The sequence below is a fragment of the Saimiri boliviensis genome, chromosome 13 (assembly GCF_048565385.1).
Source record: "Saimiri boliviensis isolate mSaiBol1 chromosome 13, mSaiBol1.pri, whole genome shotgun sequence".
Classification (NCBI taxonomy): domain Eukaryota; kingdom Metazoa; phylum Chordata; class Mammalia; order Primates; family Cebidae; genus Saimiri; species Saimiri boliviensis.
Window position 1 is genome coordinate 104,907,626 of NC_133461.1, and position 20,918 is coordinate 104,928,543.

Genomic DNA, 20,918 nt, shown 5'->3' on the forward strand with positions numbered 1-20,918 from the left:
GCCAAGCACTTTGCTAAGTGACAATAATTATTATTATTATTTGAGATGGAGTCTCACTCTTGCCCAGGCTGGAGCACAATGGCATGATCTCAGCTCACTGCAACCTCTGCCCCTGGGTTCAAGAGATTCTCTTGCATCAGCCTCCCAAGTATCTGTGATTATAGGCACGTGCCACCACGCCAGCTAATTTTTGTATTTTTAGTAAAGACCGGATTTCACCATGTTGACCAGGCTGGTCTTGAACTCCTGACCTCAGGTGATCCACCCACCTTGGCCTCCCAGAGTGTTGAAATTACAGGCAAAAGCCACCACACCCGGCTGCTAAGTGATTTCTTACCAGCACAATCTTATCTAGTTCCCATTCAGTTTGTGAAATAGGTACTGTTATTACTAACCTTTTTCCAAATAGTCAACCAAGGACTGAAAGATTAGGTAAATTGTCCACAGTAGCTTAGAGATGTGGCTTGAACTCAGGCTCGTCTGACCAGTGTTTTTTTCTCTTTTTAGAGACAGGGTCTTGCTGTGTTGCTGCATTGCACAGGCGTATGTGGTGGCATGATCCCAGCTTACTGCAGCCTAGAACTCGTGGGCTAAAGTGATCCTCCTGCCTCAGCCTCCCAAGTAGTTGGGACCACAGGCACGCACCAGCATACCCAGCTAATTTAAAAAATATTTTTATGGAGATGAGATCTCACTGTGTTGCTCAGACTTGTCTCTGACTCCTAGGCTCAAGCAATCCTTCTGCCTTGGCCCCCCCAAAGTGCTGGGATGACAGGCATGACCCCCCTTGCCCAGCTACTGACTGGTGCTTTTCACACAACACTAAGTTGCTGCCTCTGTGGGCCCCCTGGGGGAAGCAGGGCAGGAACTGGCCCTGGAAGCGGGTTAGAGCCAGGGGATTCTGGGAAAGAAACCAGCGTGGCTGAAGGCACAGGATTAGGACAAAGTGGACACCAGGAGTGAGGGCGTATACGGGGGATGGGGGAGATCAAGTGGGACAGGTGAGAACAGGCCAGATTATGACTGCACTCTGGATCTCAGTGAAGGAGCTTGGACCTGGTAGGGTAGCCGTGGAGCCCCTGGAGGGGGCAGGTGCAGGAGGTGAGAACTGGGGTTTCTCTAAAGACCTCTGAAGTGAACCATTGGCTGTGGGGTCAGTGTCATGGCTACGGGCTTTCAGAACCCACGAAAAGACTGTGGGCTGGACCCAAGGGCAGATGCATGTCTCACTGCCACGCTCGCCCTCCCCAGCTCACCGCACACCCAGTTCCTGGCTTCCATGCAAACTCAGGAAACACCAATGGAGACATTGTCCCCTGCCATTCGGCTGATTGATCGAGGAGTCAAGCCGCCTTATGTTCAGTGCCGTGAGCTGATGGGCTTTCGTTCTCCAGGCCAAATTCCTAGGCTCCGTTTGGTCCCAGAATACTTGGCCTGTGGAGTTTATGAGAAGCAAGTACAGAAGTAAACTCACAGAGTGTAATTTGGAGATTATGGACAGAGATATTATCAGAGAAATTTGTGATTCTCCTAAATCCAGGGGCTGGTGGTATTGGATGGGTTGGCTGCTCCAGTGGGAGTGGAAGGACCCCAGTGAGGACCTTGGTGCTGTATGGGAGAGGTGGTAAGAATGGCCACTAACCTAGCACATCCTGCAGGCCAGACCCTGGGCTGGGAACCATGCATATGAGTCCTGCAGGAGCTCTATGAGGAAGGTCTTATGAGTTCAGTATTGCAGAACAATAAATTAAGTCTCGGAAATATTTTTTAGATTTCCCAAGGTCTTACAGCTAGTACATGACGAGTAAAATGGTAATGTAGGCCTTTTCCTGTGTCCCGCTCTATTAGCAGGAGGTAGGTGGTCCAGTCCTTGCTTTGAACCATTCAGAGTCTGACCATTTAGTGTGCATATCCCCCTCGATTTTGCCTTTGAAATCTCTTGTGCATTTGAACAGACAAAAGACCTTTGGGATTGACCTGTTGGATATGGTTTGGCTGTTTTGTCCCCTCCAAATCTCGTGTTGAAATGTGACCTCCAGTGTTAGAGATGAGGCCTGGTAGGAAATGTTGGCTCATGGAGGCAGGTTCTTCATAAATGGCTTGGTGCTGTCCTCACAGTAGTGAGGGAGTTCTTACCCAGTTCATGCAAGAGCCGACTGCTTAAAAGAACCTGCAACATCTTGTTCTCTCTCTTGCCCCCCTCTCACTATGTGATATGCCTGCTTCCCCTTCATCTTCTGCTGTGACTATAAGCTTCCTGAGGCCTCACCAGAAGCCAAACAGATGCTGATGCTATGCTTGTACGGCCTGCAGAACCATGAGCAAAACAAACCTCTTTTCTTTATGAATTACCCAGCCTCAGTTATTCTTTATAGCAGCACAGATGGACCACCATGCTTGTATAGACACAAATCTGCTCCCCCTCTTCCTACTTATTCTTCTCTTTCTTGCATCTTCCATCCTTCCCATCTCCAAAACATTTAGAGAGAAGCAAGGCTGGCATCTGCTGGGTAGCAGTCTTAGCCTGATCAGGAGCTGTTGGCGTCACACACCATGTAAGGACGACTGGTATAGATCTTTTGGCCCTGAAGGTAGATGAAGAACCTTCACATCGGAGGCATGACCACAATTTTATTTGCAGAACTGAATTCATGTTTACGCTTCTGTCTTCATGCCCCTAGCAGAATGATGTTTGTGTGGCCAGTGGTTCTGTGGTGCCTTGAGATGAACAGGGGCAAGGCTGGCTGCAGCTTATCAACAGCTAAGCACCAGCCAGGTAGTCAAGGATTCCTGGGAGATGCTCACTAACCAGCAGCGAGTCCGTGGGCATTGGCTTGTCCAGAACGGCAGTTCCTGGGTAGATAATGAGGCTCTATCGCCAGTGGAAACAGGAAAACACACAGGTGTGTCTTGCCGGTGCCTGCAACACCTCAAAGACCAACATCTTGCTTCGGGGGTTGAAACCAAGTGGTCAGGACTTTACACAAATGCCTGGTCATGGTCATTGCTGTTCTCTGGAACTTTGGTTGTCCTGACTCAGGTGCTCTGAGGGAGAGAATTCCCCACCCCCCTCCCGACCCCCCACTTCTTTGTACCAGAATGGAATTGAGTATTAGGTCAATCAAATCAGTGCTACTTTGGAGGTTTCTGTGTGGACTTTCGGATGGGGGAGGAAGGACTGATTACCAGCTTGAGTTCCTATTCATTGCTATGTTCCCCTTCCGGTCAGGTTCAGGACTTTCCTCTGAAAGGCCTGGGGACAATTGCATCCTCCTGCAACTTGATTTCCTTCTGGCTTCTCTTAGTGAATTCCCTTTCTGGGTGGCCAACTCACTTTTCTGACAGTCTGGGCAGCTCATTGTTGCTTAGGAGATGGGTAATGTATTCTTTTAGCGAAGTCACTTGGGAAACATTAGTACCATTTGTACATGGGCATGATGTGTCCCTTAGGGCACTGATGTTTCCAACAAGTTTCTTGAGGCTTCTTCTACCCCTGGCTTCTACAGTGCTCCAGGAACAGCAAATGCCGCTTGGCTCACTTATTCGCAAAGCATCTTTAGGACTGCGCCTATATTTTTAATCAAGTGCAGATTCAGAAACTGCCTAATCGGAAGCAGGATAGCACCATCTTAAGGTCATAGGCTCTGCTGTGATGTTATCTGGGCTTGAATCTTGGGCGTGACACGTTGCTTCTCTGCCTTGCCTCAGTTTCCCAATCTGTACAATAAGGATAATGTTAGGAACTGCCTCCTGGAGTTTAGTAAAGAGAAAATAAATTATTCCAAGTAAAACTCTCAGAATAATGCCTTGCACACAGTAAGTGCTTAATAAATAGTCGCCTCCATTAAACACTTTAAACCCCAAGGGAATCCAATTTTTAACTTTATTGGCGTTTTTTAAACCAGTTTTAATGGCCCATTTCAACTCTTATAACTACAAATATTTAGTGACCACTTGCAGTGAAGTGAGATTTGCTAAGCACTGAATATATAAAGACAACTATATAAAGTTTGGTTTTGTAAAGAGATTTTAGTCTGGTGACAACAAGTATTCCTGGGGGTAGCCACAATAAATACGCAGCTGCCTTCTTCACTGTATCATTGCACTGAAGTCAGGCAACATGAGAGCTTGTGTGAATCCGGTTTTAAAAAGGGTGTGAGGGGGACTGGGTGAAGAGGACTGAATGTTAGCCCAGATCCTTTTCCTGTGTGACCTTGGGTAATCTTCTCAAGCTTTCTAGATCTGACTCAGGTTCCTCATCTGAGAAATGGTCTTACAAAGTCATGCACTAACTCCGAGCAGTAACTCATGTTATACAGCTGGGTGGTACATGGTGCTCCGTTGCACTGAACGTAATGATCACGAGGTTTTCTTGGAATGATTTGCCTGCTGTACAGGTGGACCTGACCAGAGGGTGAAAAGCAGGCCAGTTTGCCTGCATGGCTTAACATTAATCACATTTGACATTCTTAGCTGGCAAAATCCCAAACCCGAAGGTGGCCTGAATCCTCTTTAAGGAGATTTCTGCCAGCGTCTACATGGGACCTCTGATTTGAGGCACAGTTTGCTTTATAAAGAACCAGATTCTCTGACATTACTAGTAGCAGTCTTTTTCCATGAGCAGATCAGCAGAAGCGTATTACACGGCAGTGACTGACTCTGCTGGAAGGAGGAGTTTCTCTTGTAGCCGTATCCTTTGGGCGGGTAGCAGGGTGGAATGGGAGGGCCAGGGGCATCTAGGAGTGGATAGATATTTTTACCCAGAAGTGTACTCTGCAATGTCCACTTTCGGTTTTGGCTGTGTCTAGTGAGATGTAATACCAAAATGGCTCGTGGAAACCGCTGGAAGCCCGTGGTCCAGAGCTTGGGAGGGAGCGGGCTGTGTCTTTCACAGCACTGCAGCTGCCCGCTTTCAGGCTCGAAAACCAGATTGGAACTGCTGCTGGGTTTGCAGGGCGAATGCCCTCCGGCAAGGGACTGTTTCAAAGGAGGGCTGTGAATAGCCAAGTGCTGGGTGTGGAGGCCAGCGGGTCTCCAGGGCAGCCAGCTGGGATTCACTTTGCATGGATCTCTCCTCACCTGGAGGAAGCTCCCCTGCAGCACGGGCGCCCGTGCTCCAGGAGGGGCTCCGCTTGAGCTTAGGTGATGACAGCAGGCATGTGACACCCACACTGGGAGCCCTGGCCACAGAACAGAAGCTTCTAATCAGTGACACCTGCTCAAGGCAAAAGGCCCCAGGTGGCCAGGCCAGCAGATGTCTTTATCAGTGGCTGAACATTGGCAGAGGAGCTCTGCGGACTCCTGAGAGCACAGGGCAGAAGCAGAGAGAAAGGGCTGTGGATGGGGGATCAGGGACCCTGGATTTTAGTCTTAGCTCTGCCACAGGTCGGCTGTGTGGCTTCTCCCCTCTGGGCCTTGACACAGAAAGCTGACATTTGGTTAGATCATCTCTGGGTCCTTGTGCTGCTAACAGTCTGTGTTCTTTCTAGATTCTAAGGGACCACAGGGAAGAGCAATTGCCCAGTGAGAGATTCATTGTGTGAGCAGCTACCCCAAGGAACATCTTTCGGGAGCTCTGCAGTTTGGCCCCACGGCACCCCGGAAACTAGGAAGGCTGGTGGCTAGCGTGCCGGTGATAATTCTCGGTCTTCGTGAGCCACTGAGGTGTTTCCTATCAGGGCAGCATCTCCAGTGACCTTGCTGAGTTGGTGACTTTGACAGTGAACAGGCTGGGTGAGACTTAGCTCACTGTGGTCATCAGAACCCGAGCTGGCTTCATCTCCTGGCCAGCAGGCAGCCTCACCACGTGGGCTCCTGATAGCCCCCTCAGCAGCTCCTTGTCCATTCTTCGCAGACTATTCAGGAGCCAGCAATTCTCAGCATGTGGTCCCCATGGGCACCACCTGGGAACTTGTTAAAAATGCAGATTCTTGGGCTCAGCCACAGCACTTCTGGCCCAGATACCCTGGGGGTGAGGCCAAGCAGTCCGTGTTTAAAAATCCCTGCGAGTGATCCAAGGCACACTCAAATGTGAACCACTGCGTCAGACCAGCCACGTGTGTTCCTCTCTTATTTAAAACCACATCTTAGCCGGGCGCGGTGGCTCAAGCCTGTAATCCCAGCACTTTGGGAGGCCGAGGTGGGTGGATCACAAGGTCAAGAGATCGAGACCATCCTGGTCAACATGGTGAAACCCCATCTCTACTAAAAATACAAAAAATTAGCTGGGCATGGTGGTACGTGCCGGTAATCCCAGCTACTCAGGAGGCTGAGGCAGGAGAAATGCCTGAACCCAGGAGGTGGAGGTTGCAGTGAGCCAAGATTGTGCCATTACACTCCAGCCTGGGTAACAGGAGTGAAACTCCGTCTCAAAAAAAAAAAAAAAAAAAAACGCACTTACTCAGATACCACCTCAGCAATAAAAGAGCCCTAAAAAACTAGCCACAGCCCTTCTGCCCCATCACAGCACCTGTTGTCACCTCTCCTCCAGGCTTTGTCTATTCGCGTGCATATTATTTTTACCCACACGTTTGTGTTGTAGTTTTTTTCACTTAGCATTATTAGTGGTTTTTTCCCATTGCCTCATAACCTTTATATTTGTCATTTCCATTGACTGCAGAACACCTCCCCAGTGTACCTGCTTTATGGCCTGGCTCCTGTGTCCCTAGGCATTTGGTGGCTTGCCACTTTTCATTATTGGAAAAGTCACCTGTCTGCCCAGGGGAAGTCACCTTTTTGGGGAATTCCACAGCCCAGTGCCTGACCTTCCCTGTAAGCCCTCAACATGAAGTGATCCAAAGAAGATTGCTTAACAAAGAAAAAAAATCCAGCCAACCCAGAACAGATACTGAACCTGCAGGGATGGATCACCACAGAACAAAACATTCCCTGCCCTCCCGAGTGTTCTGAACCCGAGTCTCTCCTCATTTCACTCGCAGGTGGCGTCAGCAGAGGGGGAGCCCAGGCTGGGGTTGGGCTGAAGCCTGTGGCCTCGCCCTGTGCCAGGCCTGCTGTCTGGTCATTTCCTGAGCATCCTGGTCTCCCAGCAGGAAGGCTGGTCCTTCCTCTCATACCCCCTTCGCCCATCCCCTCTCCCACTCTGGCACCCTAGTCTCCTCCCAGACACTCAGCTTGGCCAGCACGCCCTCTAGTGGTAGCCTCTTTGTTTTGACAAAATTATTGATGGTTCTTGGGCCACATAAATTTAACACTAGATCTTCTAAAATTATTTTATTAGGATAAATTTCTAGGTGTGGGATGGCCAGGCCTAGGGTAGCCCTCAGGATTTCGTTTAGGCCATGATCTCTTCTGCCAGTGGCAGCCTGCAGGTGTGCTCTATCAGCGTGTCCCTGTTGCTTTGGGGATAAAATTCGAACTTCGTGGGACAGCAAACTAGGTTCACCATTATTGGCTTATGGACCATGGACTCAGCTCACATGGCTAGAAGGTACATAAGCACTGATTGGGCCAAATGATAGGAGAGGGTGGGCCTACAGTGAGCCAGAGAGAATACCCAACCTAAAAGCAGCCACATTCGGCAACAGAAAGTTCGAGTGAAAGATGAATGGTGGAGGGTGCTGGCGTTCATCTTGTCCTTGGTGTACGTCTTTAGCCTCAGCTTCACCTACCATACGTCCCCCTGAACAGCTCAGTCATACCTGAGGGGGTCGTGCTCTCTCTTGCCTGTTTTTTGGTTTCATTTGCCTTTTCATCTGCTGTTTCCTCTGCGTAAATGTTTATTTCCTCTTTATCCATGTGGATGATTCCTACTCTTAAGATTCAGCCAGAAGGGTCACCTCCCCTGGAAGCTTTTCCAGAACAAGATCTGCTGTGTTAGGAGGAGGCCTGGCGTTTGGGTAGACAACTGGAGAGAGCCCTCCCTGCATTGCGCTTGGTGGGACGGGGCCCCGGAGCTGGCTCTTCCCTTTTGAGAGCATCGTTACAATTCACTTTTCATATTTCTTTCTTTAGGGCTATCCCAAGGGACTGATGAGAAATGCTGATGGTGTGGCTTGTTTTCCTGGGCAGTTACCCCGATTAGCCCAACTGGACCCTTCCAGGGACAGCCCAAGATAGGAAAAAGCAGTTATATTTAGTAATTTCATTCCTTTTCTAGACTGAGGGCTATTTTTTCATCTTTATGTCTCTGGAAACCAGTAATCTGCTTGACGCAAAACAAGTATTTAACACATTATTTTTGGATGGTTGGATAGAAGACTGGAGAGATGGATAAAAGGGGGGAGAGGCATGGACACATGGGTGGATGGATGGATGGATGGACAGAACGGAAATCTGGCTGGCTGGGTGCCTGGGTAAGTGGGTGGTTGGATGGGAGGATGGATGGATGGAAGGCTGGCTGGCTGGATGGATGGGTGGATGGGCGGGTGGATGGATGGACAGATGGATGGAGGGATGGATGGATGATGGATGGATAGAATGGAAGGCTGGCTTGCTGGCTGGGTGGGTGGGTGGATGGAAGGAAGGCTGGATGGGTAGATGGATGGATGGATGGATGGGTGGAAGGCTAGATGAAGAGATGCATAGATGGATGGATTGATGGATAGAAAGATAGATGGATAAATAAATGGAAGAATAGATGGATGGATGGAGAGATGGATTGATGAATATCATCCTGTATCTATTCCTATGCCTCTATGGCTCCTGAAGGGATGCCTGGCAGTGCCTTCCCCAATGGCCTCTCCCAGACCTTTCCTCTCTGTGAGCCTCTACCTAACACAGCCTTTTCTCCTTTTTCTTCTTCCCACCTCTCACCTCCCTTGTTCCTCTTTTTAGCTTTACCCTGATCCCATTATTTTTCTCTTTCTTTTCTCTTTGATCCACCCTATTCCTAATATAACCCAGTCCATTCCCTATCCCCTCTTACTTGTTTCACCCTGAGTAAGTAGCCGGGAAGTTTCCTGTTTAGGGCTAATTCCCAGGACCTCAGGAAGGAAATGGTCTGAAGAGCAGAATCCCCAGAACATTTCAGAGGAATAGCTAGGGGGAAGGGACTCATGAGGCCTAGATTCTGGAGCTGGGTGTGCCCTGCTGGTCCTTCCCAGTGAGTTTCCATCACCCTTCACAATGGAGTCAAGTCCACCTGCTGTCCTGGAGGCCAGGCTGGTGAAGGTGGGAACAAACATGCATGCCCACAAACCTTGAGGGTGGGGTTCTAGGTTCTGGCATTCTTTCAGGAGTAGCTAGATTGACTCACAGGATGAAGCACTTTTCCCTAGTGCCCCATAATGTCAGGGGTAAGAGGTGCTGCCCCACTGACAGTGTTAAGGCAGTGTCGGGTCAGACCCTTGGGGAGCTGATGAGACCCTTGCTTCCTTGGAGATCTGGAAGCTGTAGCAATGACACCTGAAGTCACTGCCATCTTTAGGGACTGGGAAGATCACCCTGGGTGACCTGCTCCCTGTCCCACCTCAGGCACCTGCCACTCTTGGGACCCTAGGGGATTAGAGGCATGTCAAGAGCAGACTTCCAGAGGACAAATCACGAGTGGTACGTGTTGGAAGAAGTGATGTGTGATTGGAGAAGAGTAAGGCTAAGCCATTTCTTCCTGGGTAGTACAAGGTTCTCCTGCCCAGTACAGGTGAGGAAACTGAGGCCCAGTGGAGTTCAGTGGCTTTCTAGAAGCTGTACTGCCCCTAGTGACTGTGGACTGGGCAAGGCTGTGCAGCTGCAGGCCTCTGGCTGTGGTTGAGCCAGAGTTCTTTGTGTTAGCTTCAGCAGATGGCGCTTCTGGCTTCCGTCCTCTGGCTGCTTTTCCAGGGCCTCCAGCAGGCCCAGCAGCCCAGAAAGCTTCAGGCTTGAAGATGGCCCCACCCTCAGATACCCTCCTGCACTGTGGCTCTCTTGGGTCTGTAGGAGAAGAGGCCCGGGCCATGGTCATGGTCTTTATTTCCCAACCCACATTGGTGTTGAAGAGACGCCTGTACCCAGAATCTTCCTTGAACTGCATTTGGTGGAAAGGTCCCTCCGTAGCAGCTGGTGTTGGGAGCTCATCTTGACCTGCAAGGAGGCAGGCTTTGAGTGCCCTATTTGCAAAATGGCCAGAGGCTGCCATTCTATACCTGCCTCTCATTTGGAGACCTGAACTAGAGTCGTAAGGGTGGTACCAGGAGAGGGCTTTGCCAAGGTATCTCATGAAAATCTGGCTGGTGGGCCTTTAGGGTCCACTAGCTACAGTTACTGAGGCTAACACCCCATCTCTGCTTTCAGAGTTTGCAGGTGACAAAGGACTCGAAGGCGCTAAAGGTCATTCAGGGGCAAGAATGGCATTTCTGGACTCTTCTCCTTAGTAATAGAAGGGCAAGGCTGTGCTTAGAAGAGGCCCCACTCTGCCACTAACTAGCTGGTGGTACCACTTGAAATCACCCAGTCTCTGCCCCTGGTGGTTCCTGGCTCCTCTTAGATTGTACCCTCCACCCTCCCCTGCCAGCTCCCTTCAGGTCTTCACCTTCCTGAATGTGGTTTCCTTTTCAGAACTTTCATCTTCTCCTGCGGTGCTGGATGTGAGAGGAGAATCCCTAGACCATCACTTTTGATAAGAGCAAGAGGTAGGGGTTTCCCTAAAGCTTGGAAACAGGCATGAGAGAATGCTGTGCTCACCCACCTGACCCTTGAGCAAACATCTGGGGCTCAGGATCATAGATGCATTTGATGGCAGAGTCAGGACTGTCTGGCAAAGGGCGCCAGCCAACTCTGCTGCCATCTGGAAGGGCAAGAAGGCTGCAGGGGCAGAGAGTGATGTGCAGCCTTCCACAGGAGCTCCTGTGTGAGATGGGGGTTGCGGGTGGTGCCAGGAGAGGACTTTGCCAAAGCATCTGAATGTCAGCATGCAAATTGGGGTGCATGAGGTCCCGCAATGAGAAGAGGTTCCGGTTCACCGCACACAGGGTCAGTTTCAAAATGTTGTGTGTTTCTGTGTGTGAAGGAGAGAGGGTTTTGTGGCCTATTCTAACTCATGCAGCTTCTGGGCTCTAGTGAAGTAGTTTGAATTTCGTTCTTGTGGCTTAAAAGGTTGCTGGAACACTTCAGCAAAATTGTAGCTCCTTAATTTAGCTGCCTGTCAGTTATTATTTTTTTTTTCCAGGTGGTTTCGGATTGACAGTGAGTTTGACATTTGTAAAAATGTTTTGGAAACCTTATTAGACACTTTGAAATAAAAAGGAATTTATAGTACTTTATTCCGGGAAGCAGGATTGGAATTATTCTTCTGGCTACCCCAATGCAGATCGCTTTTCTTTCCACAATCTACGTGGACAAAGCCCGGTGCTGCCTTGTGAAATTGTAGGGTGCTTTGAGCACATGGCCTTTATGAATTTCCGTCCTGCTCACTGTCACCTTCATTTTGGGCACTTCTGCTTCACTTGAGCACAGCTAAAGATGGAGCATTTTTATTTTGTTTATGAGAGCATCAAAGGATGTTAGGGATGGGAAGAACATCCAGGACCACCTTCATATGCTCACCCCCACTGCTTTCTCAGGGGCTCAGAGGGCTAGGGTTGCAACCACATTCACGTTCTGATGCCTGCAGAGCTGAGAGTCACCCCTAAATCCGTGACTCTAGAGCACCCTTGCTCCATAAAGCCACACGCTAAAATGCTGTGACATTTACCTGCCGGTTTCAGGCCAGCTGTGTGCCCAGAGCTTATACCTTAAATTAGAAGGGCCTGACGTATAGGGCTTTGCCAGCTGGACGTCTATGCAGTGATTCCTCCTGCGCCCTTAAAGATGGGGCGAAATAGCAGCCACCTGCCTTGAAATAGGAGCATCTCCTTGTGCCCCAGCCTGCTTGCTCTGTTGCCTTCAGATCCGTTCAGAGACACTGCCAGAAATCCTGCCTGTGCTAGGAATGCAGAGAATGAAAAGCCAGCACTCCTGCCCTTGGAGCAGATATTGACAGAACAGCGTGAGAGAATCCTTGACCGTGGTCTGGGCCACGCGAAGCCTCTTGAGGTGGCTCCACAGGATGGCAGGATGGCTTTCTCTCTCCTGGTGGAGAATGACGAGGATGTCCAGCCCACAGGCTCTCAACTCTGGCTGCTCATTTGAATAACCAGTGGAAGTTTGAAAACTCTTTCGCCCCCACTCTGACATTGAGCTGGTCTCAACAAGCATGAGTAGGTTTTTCCAGAAGCTTCCAGGTGATTTCAGGATGCAGCCAGGGCTGAGAACCTTTACACTAGGTGGAACGACTCAGATTCGAGCCCTATTTGGGGAACTGTTAAAGAAAAAATAAAATGGCCAGGCATGGTAGTTCATGCCTGTAATCCTAGCAATTTGAGAGGCTGAAGTGGGCAGATCCCTTGAAGCCAGGAGTTTGAGAGCAGCTTGGACAACATAGCAAAACTCTGCCTCCACCAAAAAAGAAAAAAAAAAAAAAAATAGCTGGGCGTTGTAGCACTTACCTGCAGCCCCAGCTGCTTAGGAGGCTCAGGCAGGAGGATCACTTGAGCCAAGGAGGTTGAGTCTGTAATAAGCCATGATTGGGCCACTGCACTCCAGCCTGGGTGACAAAGTGAAATCTTGTCTCCAAAAAAAAGGGAAAAATGATTCAGTTGTGGGGGCGGCTACTACACAGAGTCTTGCAAAGGGGGAGATAATTCAGCCTCAACTTCGAATGCAATGCACAGGTGGGAGTTCATAGGTAGGGAGCAGGAGATGGAGGTCACTGAGTGAAAATGACCAGGGAAACACTAGGAGTAAGAGGGACTGTGGCTAAAGTGACCCAACAGCCCAGGGTGACCAGGCCACCTGGGGCATGGCAGGAGATGGGGAACTCCATTCGACATTGAAGTTGGGGGGTTCAGGTTAGACCAACTCAACAGGATTCTTGCTAAAATTGGGCAGCACAGGGACCAAGGGAGAAGCCGGGAAGTTAGGGCCTTAGGGCCTGGTTGAGGAGAGAGCTCAAAGAATCTGGGTAGAGTTTGGTCAAAGGGAGACTCTGTCAGAATGCTGGGTGGCACATTGTAGGTAGAAGCCTGTGGCAGATGTGGGGCCAAGGGCAGGACTGAAAGATGGGACAGCGTGGGTTTGACCTTGATGATTGAGGCAGCAGAGGCAGAGGAGTGAGAAGATCAGGTCTGTGGTCTTAAAAGATTACTCTGTGGTAAGGAGTTTAGGAGGACCCAGCTCCCAGAGTTCAGTGGGAGGCACATGGTATTTGAGGTCCTGGCTGGGCAGTCCAGGTGGAGATTTCCAGGAGGCAGTGATGTCATGTCTAAAGCTGGGGTGGAGGGGGAAGAGATACCAGTGCCACAGTCGCATTTACCTGGTTTCTGCAGCTGTGATTGTCGTCACTCAACTGGGGGAGCGGGGAGGGGAGGGTCCTAAAAAGCAGGTGAAGGACAGAGCAGCATCCGTGTGGAGAGAGTGGGGGAGGAGGAATCTGCCTGGGTAGCGAAGAGTGCATAGTGGCAGAGGACAATATGAGCTCACAGACACCAGGAAGGAGAACGGGGGCTTTCCGGAGATAGTGCCCCTTCCTTCATCATATCCATTCGTTCAGACCCTGTCTGTGAGTATTTAGGGCAGGAGGAATGGATGGGCAGTCTCGTGTCAGTACCCCTTAAAATTTCAGAACATAGGGGCCATTCAAGTGCCTGTATACCACTGCCTACTTATCAAAATGAATTATAAACAAATAAATATTGAGTTTCTTTTCATTCTCATGCAGTTTTGTGAGATATGTCTTCCAGTTTACAAACAGAAGCTGGGTCTCAGTGAGGTGAAATGATTCTCCCCAAATTCTGTAGCCAAGTGGAAGAGACATTGGAATCTAGGTCTGATTCCAGACTTTTCCACTGTCCTGTATTAGGTTCACACCAAATACTTTTCTCTGATGAGACGTTAGGAAGATGTTGAAGACACCTAAAGAATAATGGCAGGGGTGATGAATAGCAGGAGAGAAGGGGAGGTTTTTATATGACGATGTTCACTGGAGTGTCATCGACGTCTTAGACAAAGCTGTCTAGCAACAGAGGAAGGGTATTTCAAGGCCGTGAACGTTCAAATCTGTGTTTGTAAAGGCTATATATGGTCTACTCCAATCATTCTCAAACTTCAGCATGAGTTGCGGGCATCCTCCGAGCTTGCCAGGACATAGTCGTTGGGCCCCACCTGGAGTTTCTGATTCAGAAGGACCGAGGTCCCAAAATGTGAGTGTCTAACAAGCTCCAAGGTGATGCTGATGCCGGGATCACACTTTGAAAACCTTTGGTCTAATTTAGCCTGTACAGGTGAATGGGTTTTACTTCCAAAAATGAGGCATGAATGCATTTGCCTTTAGATTGCTGAAGTGGGCTGGATTCCTCCTCTGGGAAAAATGGGATTTGAACCCTTTGAGGAGACTCTTCTTCAGAGTGGATTATTTGGAAAAAAAAAAAAAAAAAAGTCTCCAAGAGTCTTCAGAAAAAAATTAGTCCCAAAGACATGGGGACAGCTGAGGTACAGCCGGTGGAACAGTGCCTGTCAAATACTGATGCGTGTGCAAAATACCTGGGGTCATGTTAAAATACAGATTCCAACTCAGCAGGTCCAGGGCATTTCTGACAAGCTCCAGAGGCAGCTGCTGCTGCCTGCATGGCTCGACCACACTTGCAGTAGTGAGGCTGGAGGATCCGTGATTGCACTAGAACAGGTGACAGATCACTGAGATTTAACCTCTCTCCACCTCCTGAATAACATGATCAGTGTCTCTTAATCTCTATTTGAACAGTTCTATAATGTTCAAGGAAGCAGGTAAAACAGAGCAAATGTGTGAGTGGTCATTTTAGGGGTGAGGGAAATTTTTTCTTCCCCTTTGAAGTTTTGAGTCTGCTGAAATAAACGGAACAGAAATCAACAGGAGAAAAGGCATACACATGCATTAATGTGCACCTGTGCACGGGAGCCATACAGAATAGGACACTCTAGCAAGGATCAGGGAGTTGAGGCTTAAAGACCCCTTCATGGGGAAAAGGGATATAGGCAGTTTTGAGGGGTGGTAAATGATGTTTAGGAGAAATTAATGAGGCCAAAGAATAGAGTCAAAGAACAGGAACTCTGGCCTGAGTCAAAGTTCCTCTTAGCCCTGGCAGCTTGTGGGAAGGTGAGGGGTAGAAATTCACTGCAAACAAAGGTTGTCTTATCATGCAGATAGTCTCCCAAGTAATCTCCCGGAGCTACTCTTGGGAGAATGCAGAGAAAGCCTGCCTGGGCAGGGTGCTGACTTTTAGTCTTTTCAACTGTAGTTAATCTTTCCAAGTTATTCAATGAGATTCCTAGGGAGGGACTCTTAAGACTCTTCTTGGGGGAAGAAATTTTTTTTTCTTCTTCACTTCTGGGGAGAAACAAGATGAGTTCGAACGTCCTTGGTTCTGAGGCAGCTTCTAAGGCCTTCCAATTTCCTTTAGTTCAAAAATGCTTGGCATGCCAAGGCCCCGTATTTTAGGAGGGTGTTCTCTGAGCCCCAACATCATAGTAGTACAGGGGAAGGAAAAAAGTTTGTTTTCCACCTTCTGTGTTCTCCAGTGGAGACCTTGTAACAAAAGACAATTAACAAAATAAATTTACAAACAGTTTATTAACACATACATCTCACGTGTACGTGGGAGAAGCTCAACTCCAAGAGGTGGCTGGAATTTGAGCGTCAACACCCTCTTCAGCTGAAATGAAGAGAGAAGGTTATGGGGGAGGCAAGCTGTGGGAAGGTGACCAGGAAAAATTCAGAAAACAAGTGTGAGGTTCGTTATGCAGACTTAAGTCTGTGCCTTCTCCCTTGATAAGGGTCTCTTGATTTAAGGTCATCCCTGTCTTCTTGGTACAGAGAGGGAGATGCTCTTAGAAGGGCAGATTTTCTTTGTTCATGTAAAATTTCCCTTATGAAAGGGTAACTTCTCTGTTTTCAGAGCTTCTCCTGGGTCTGCAGTTTCTTGAAATAATCAGCTCAAAATAATCCTTATGCCAAGGAGGCATATTTCAGAGTGGCATATTCTGGTCTCCTACATTAGCTTTGAAAAATCCTGCAAGATGGGAGACATCTGATCTCTCCCTTTTCTGATGCGAAACCAGAGGCTTCAGGAGGCTAAGAACCTGCTCAGAATCCTGGCTTCTTCCCATTACCTCAAACTCCAAAGAACACACACAGTACAACCCCTTCTTTTTAAGTGGAACTCATATCATGTTTAATGAGAGCAGGGTTTCTCAGTGGCTTTCAGCATTTGGAGCCAGATGATTCTTTGTTGGGGGAGGGGAAGCCATTCTGCACATGATGGGATGTTTAGTGGCATCCCTGGTTTAACCTACTACGTGCCATTAGCTTACTACCTTCCCTGTCCCCCACCCCTGCCACTGCCACCCCGGTTGTGGCAACTAAAGATGTCCCCCAGACATTACTGAATGTCTCCTGCAAAGAGCTTGTCTCCACTTGACAATCACTCAACTAGGGCACCTGTAGTTAACATACTTATGCCTGGTGTTCCATTATTGGAACGCCAAGCTTGTGGGAGTTATTTATATCCTACTGTTCAAGGTCATTGCCAAGGTCTGATTATTCACAAAAGAATTCGCAACCTCCAGCGAATATGAGTTAAAACACCCACTCCTGGGCCCCAGCACAGGAAGTCCAATCCATGTTTCTCTGCAGAAAAGGACCCTGGCGTTTGTATTTTTAAAAGTTTCCTGGGTGACTCGAAATAACCCTGCAGCCAGGGTTGAGAACCACTGGAGTCATCTTCGGAATGAAGGAGTGATATACTTCTAGCAGAGGATTTTAGATGATTTTTGAGGCACAGTAAGAAGCAATAAGACACTGCCATTATAGTGTGAGGGAGTTCAACCAAAGCACTCACTTCCCTTTGCAACATTTTTTAAACGTAGCTGTTATGCTCTAAATGCCTTGTGAAATTAATTTGTCATTGTTTATGTTCTCCCATCCAATTACAAGTTTCTTGTTACTACTTCAGGAATCAAATTATTCTTTTAACAAAAAATGAGGCTGGGGAGTTATGCAAACCACTGACAGGTTTCCTTCCCCACATGTCGTTTTTCTTCCCCAGCCCCCCAGCCCCACCGCCACCTCGGAGCAGGCCCTGCCTCCCGCCCTCGCCTGGAGGCCACAGAGAACCCTGCCACCCTCTCTCCAGTCCTCCCTCCTTGGACCTTCCTCCACACTCTTTTTCTTTCTTTTTTTTCCCCGAACTCTTTTATTTTTTCCAGAAGCTTGCTTTCTTTTTCTTTTTCTTCTTTTTTTCCAGAGGTCTTTTATTTTTTCCAGAAGCTATTTTTTTAAGACATCTCAGAAGACTTCAGTGGTCCCATTGTGTACAACCACAGCCTGAAATCCAAGGTCATTCACAGAATTGCCCACGGTGCATGGAGCTGAGCTCATGCCCAATGGGTCAGGTTCTGCTTTTGACTCACCCGAGCCTGCTTCCTGCGTGGCTTGCAGAGTCCTGCCTTCCGAAGGTACCAGGTCAGGCTCTGCTTCTGACTCATCCAAGCAGCTCCCCACGTGGCTCAGGAGTCCTCCTTTCTGTAGGTGCAGCACTGCTGACCCCTGTGCCCCTTCCCTGCGAGATCTGACTCCCCCCTCTGTATTCCTGGTGATCCAGGCTGTGCCATAGTCTCTCTACCTTAGGGAGTGCTCTGCATCTATGTGTTCAGGCCTAGCACAGGGTCTGCTGTGAGGGTACGGGGCCTCTCTGGAGCAGGCAGCCCTGAGAGGAGGGGTCCCTGTGTGGTTGCTTGTGTGTGGCCTTGTTTCCTGTGCAAAATGGGCAGCCTGGCAGTTACTGGTACTGAGCGCACCCAGGGCAGATGACCAAACTGGACTCATGTGGTCACCAGTGGAGAACCATTGAAGTAGGATCAGTGTCTGCCCAGGATCCCCTGGGAGGGCCGCTGGCACCTGCCTCTGGGTCTCCCTCCCGCTTCCCACCCCTGTCCCCGCCCCTGTCCCCACCTACCATGGGAAGCCGGGGGCATCCTGTGCATCTGTATGACAGGATAGGAAGCAAAATGAAGACTTCCAGTGGCATTGTCAGACATCTGCCCATTGCCACGTGATGATTAGGGGCATTTTTTTGGAGGTTTATCAAGGCAGAGGAGAAATCACAGCAGTAAAACGAGACTTTGCATGGGCTTGGTGGATCATAGGGGTCACACTGTTTCTGTGTGTCTTACCTCGTTTGTGCTTTCTGAGGGGGACAGGGACTGACTCCGATCCAAAGGTGAAGAAATTAAGGATGTAAAACTACATTTTAAAACAGCACAAGGTGCTGTGCTCTGAGTTTTTAGGGTGAATCCTCTCAGGTCTCCATATACAAGCCTGGAGCCTGAAAGTCTGAAGTCCTGCTTGCCTCAGCTGATGGTCTTCCTCCCCCTACCTGCGTTCACCATTGTCCCTGACTGCCCATCGGAGCTTCCCCGGACCAGTCCCTCACCCCACCCTGCCATCTGAACTGTTATCATGATAATGCTCTTATCCCACCCAGCACTGTAATTAACTTACGGTAATGTATACTCCTTGCCCCATCCGCACCACTGTAACTGATCTTACTTTGTAACTTTCCACTGCCCACCCCAAACCTATAAAACCAGCTCCTATCCCACTGCCCTTTGCTAATGCCCTTTTCGGCCTTAGCCCACCTACACCCAGGTGAATAAACAGCCATGTTACTCACACGAAGCTTATTTGGGGAGAGGGGTGTCTCTTCATTCAAAGTGCACGTTTTCAACAAATCCTACCTGTTCTCAAAGGCACTTCATGTTCTGGCACTTCAAAAAGTAAAAAGAGAGGGAAATATTTCCCAGACTTGTCAATATTCTGACTCTATAGGAAGAACACTTTTATAAAAATACCAGCCTCATTTTGCATTGGCGTTTGTATTTTCCCCTTAAATCCGTAAGTCATTTGTCACACACCCCAGTGGTATCCAGTTTGAAAAGAGGTTTATTTCTCATTGTTGCACCTGTGGAAGATCTAGCCTCAAGGTCTGCTCTGGCCCCGAGACACTCAGTGCTGTTGGCAACTTCATTTGGAGTTTCTTCATCTGAAAATGGGCACGCATCTTCAGATTGGCCCTGGATAGAGGAGGCACTATATCATGTATGAAATGTCTTATGTATTGTCTGGGACTTAACAGGCTATGGTGGGTGTCATTCTCTCATTGAACCAAAATCATAATTTTAATTAAAACTATGTGTGAAAATGGCCATACTGCCCAAAGTAATTTATAGATTTAATGCTATCCCCGTCAAGCTACCTACGACCCTCTTCACGGAACTGGAAAAAACCATCTTAAACTTCATATGGAACCAAAAGAGAGCCTGCATAGCCAAGACAATTCTAAGCAAAAAGAACAAAGCTGGAGGCATCATGCTACCTGACTTAAAACTATACTACAAGGCTACAGTAATCAAAACAGCATGATACTGGTACCAAAACAGAGATATAGACCAGTGGAACAGAACAGAGGCCTCGGAGGCAATGCCACACATTCTACAACCATCTGATCCATAACAAAGCTGACCAATCAAGCAATGGAGAAACGAGTCTCTATTTAATAAGTGATGTTGGGAAAAATGGCTAGCCATGTGCAAAAAGCGGAAACTGGACCGCTTCCTGACACCTTACACTAAAATTAACTCCAGATGGATTAAAGACTTAAACATAAGACCTAACACCATAAAAACCCTAGAAGAAAATCTAGGCAAAACCATCCAGGACATAGGCATAGGCAAGGACTTCATGACTAAAACACTGAAAGCATTGGCAACAAAAGCCAAAATAGGCAAATGGGATATAATTAAACTCCAGAGTTTCTGTGCAGAAAAAGAAACAATCATTAGAGTGAACTGGCAAACAACAGAATGGGAAAAAATGTTTGCAATCTACCTATCTGACAAAGGGCTAATATCCAGAATCTACTTACCAGAACTGAAACAGATTTATAAGAAAAAGAAAAACCCATTTAAAAGTGGGCAAAGGATAGGAACAGACACTTTCAAAAGAAGACATTTATGAGGCCAACAAACGTTTAAAAAAATGCTCATCATCACTGGTCATTAGAGAAATGCAAATCAAAACCACATTGAGATACCATCTCACACCACTTAGAATGGCGATCATTAAAAAATCTGGAGACAGCAGATGCTGGAGAGGATGTGGAGAAATAGGAACACTTCTACACCATTGGTGGGAGTGTAAATTAGTTCAACCATTGTGGAAGACAGTGTGGTGATTCCTCAAGGATCTAGAAATAGAAATTCCATTTAACCCAGCAATCCCATTACTGGGTATATATCTGAAGGATAAATCATTCTATCACGTGCACAGCTATGTTCATTGCAGCACTGTTTACAATAGCAAAGACCTGGAAGCAACCCAAATGCCCATCAATGATAGACTGCACAAGGAAAATGTGGCACATATACACCATGGAATACTATGCAGCCATAAAAAACGATGAGTTTGTGTCCTTTGTAGGGACATGGATGATCTGGAAACGATCATTCTTAGCAAACTGACACAAGAACAAAAAATCAAACACCGCATGTTCTCACTCATAGATGGGTGTTGAACAATGAGAACACATGGACACAGGGAAGGGAGCATCACACACTGGGGTCTGTTGTGGGAGAATAGGGGAGGGCCAGCATGGGAGTAGGAAGGTTGGGGAGGGATAATATGGGGAAGAAATGCCAGATATAGGTGACAGTGGGATGGAGGCAGCAAACCACATTGCCATGTATGTACCTGTGCAACAATCCTGCATGTTCTGCACATGTACCCCAGAACCTAAAGTGCAATAAAAAAATACGTATATAATAAAAAAATTAAAAATAAATGTCCAACAATTTTCAAAAAACAAAAAACTATGGCCAGGTGCGGTGGCTCATACCTGTAATCCTAGCACTTTGGG

General features: G+C 48.1%; 1 protein-coding gene across 8 annotated transcripts in view; it reads left to right on the plus strand.

Annotated features, from left to right (window-relative positions):
• MSRA (methionine sulfoxide reductase A) overlaps window positions 1-20,918 on the plus strand; it is a 379,414-nt gene that overhangs the window by 314,988 nt on the left and 43,508 nt on the right. The gene's annotated exons all lie outside the window — the stretch shown is intronic.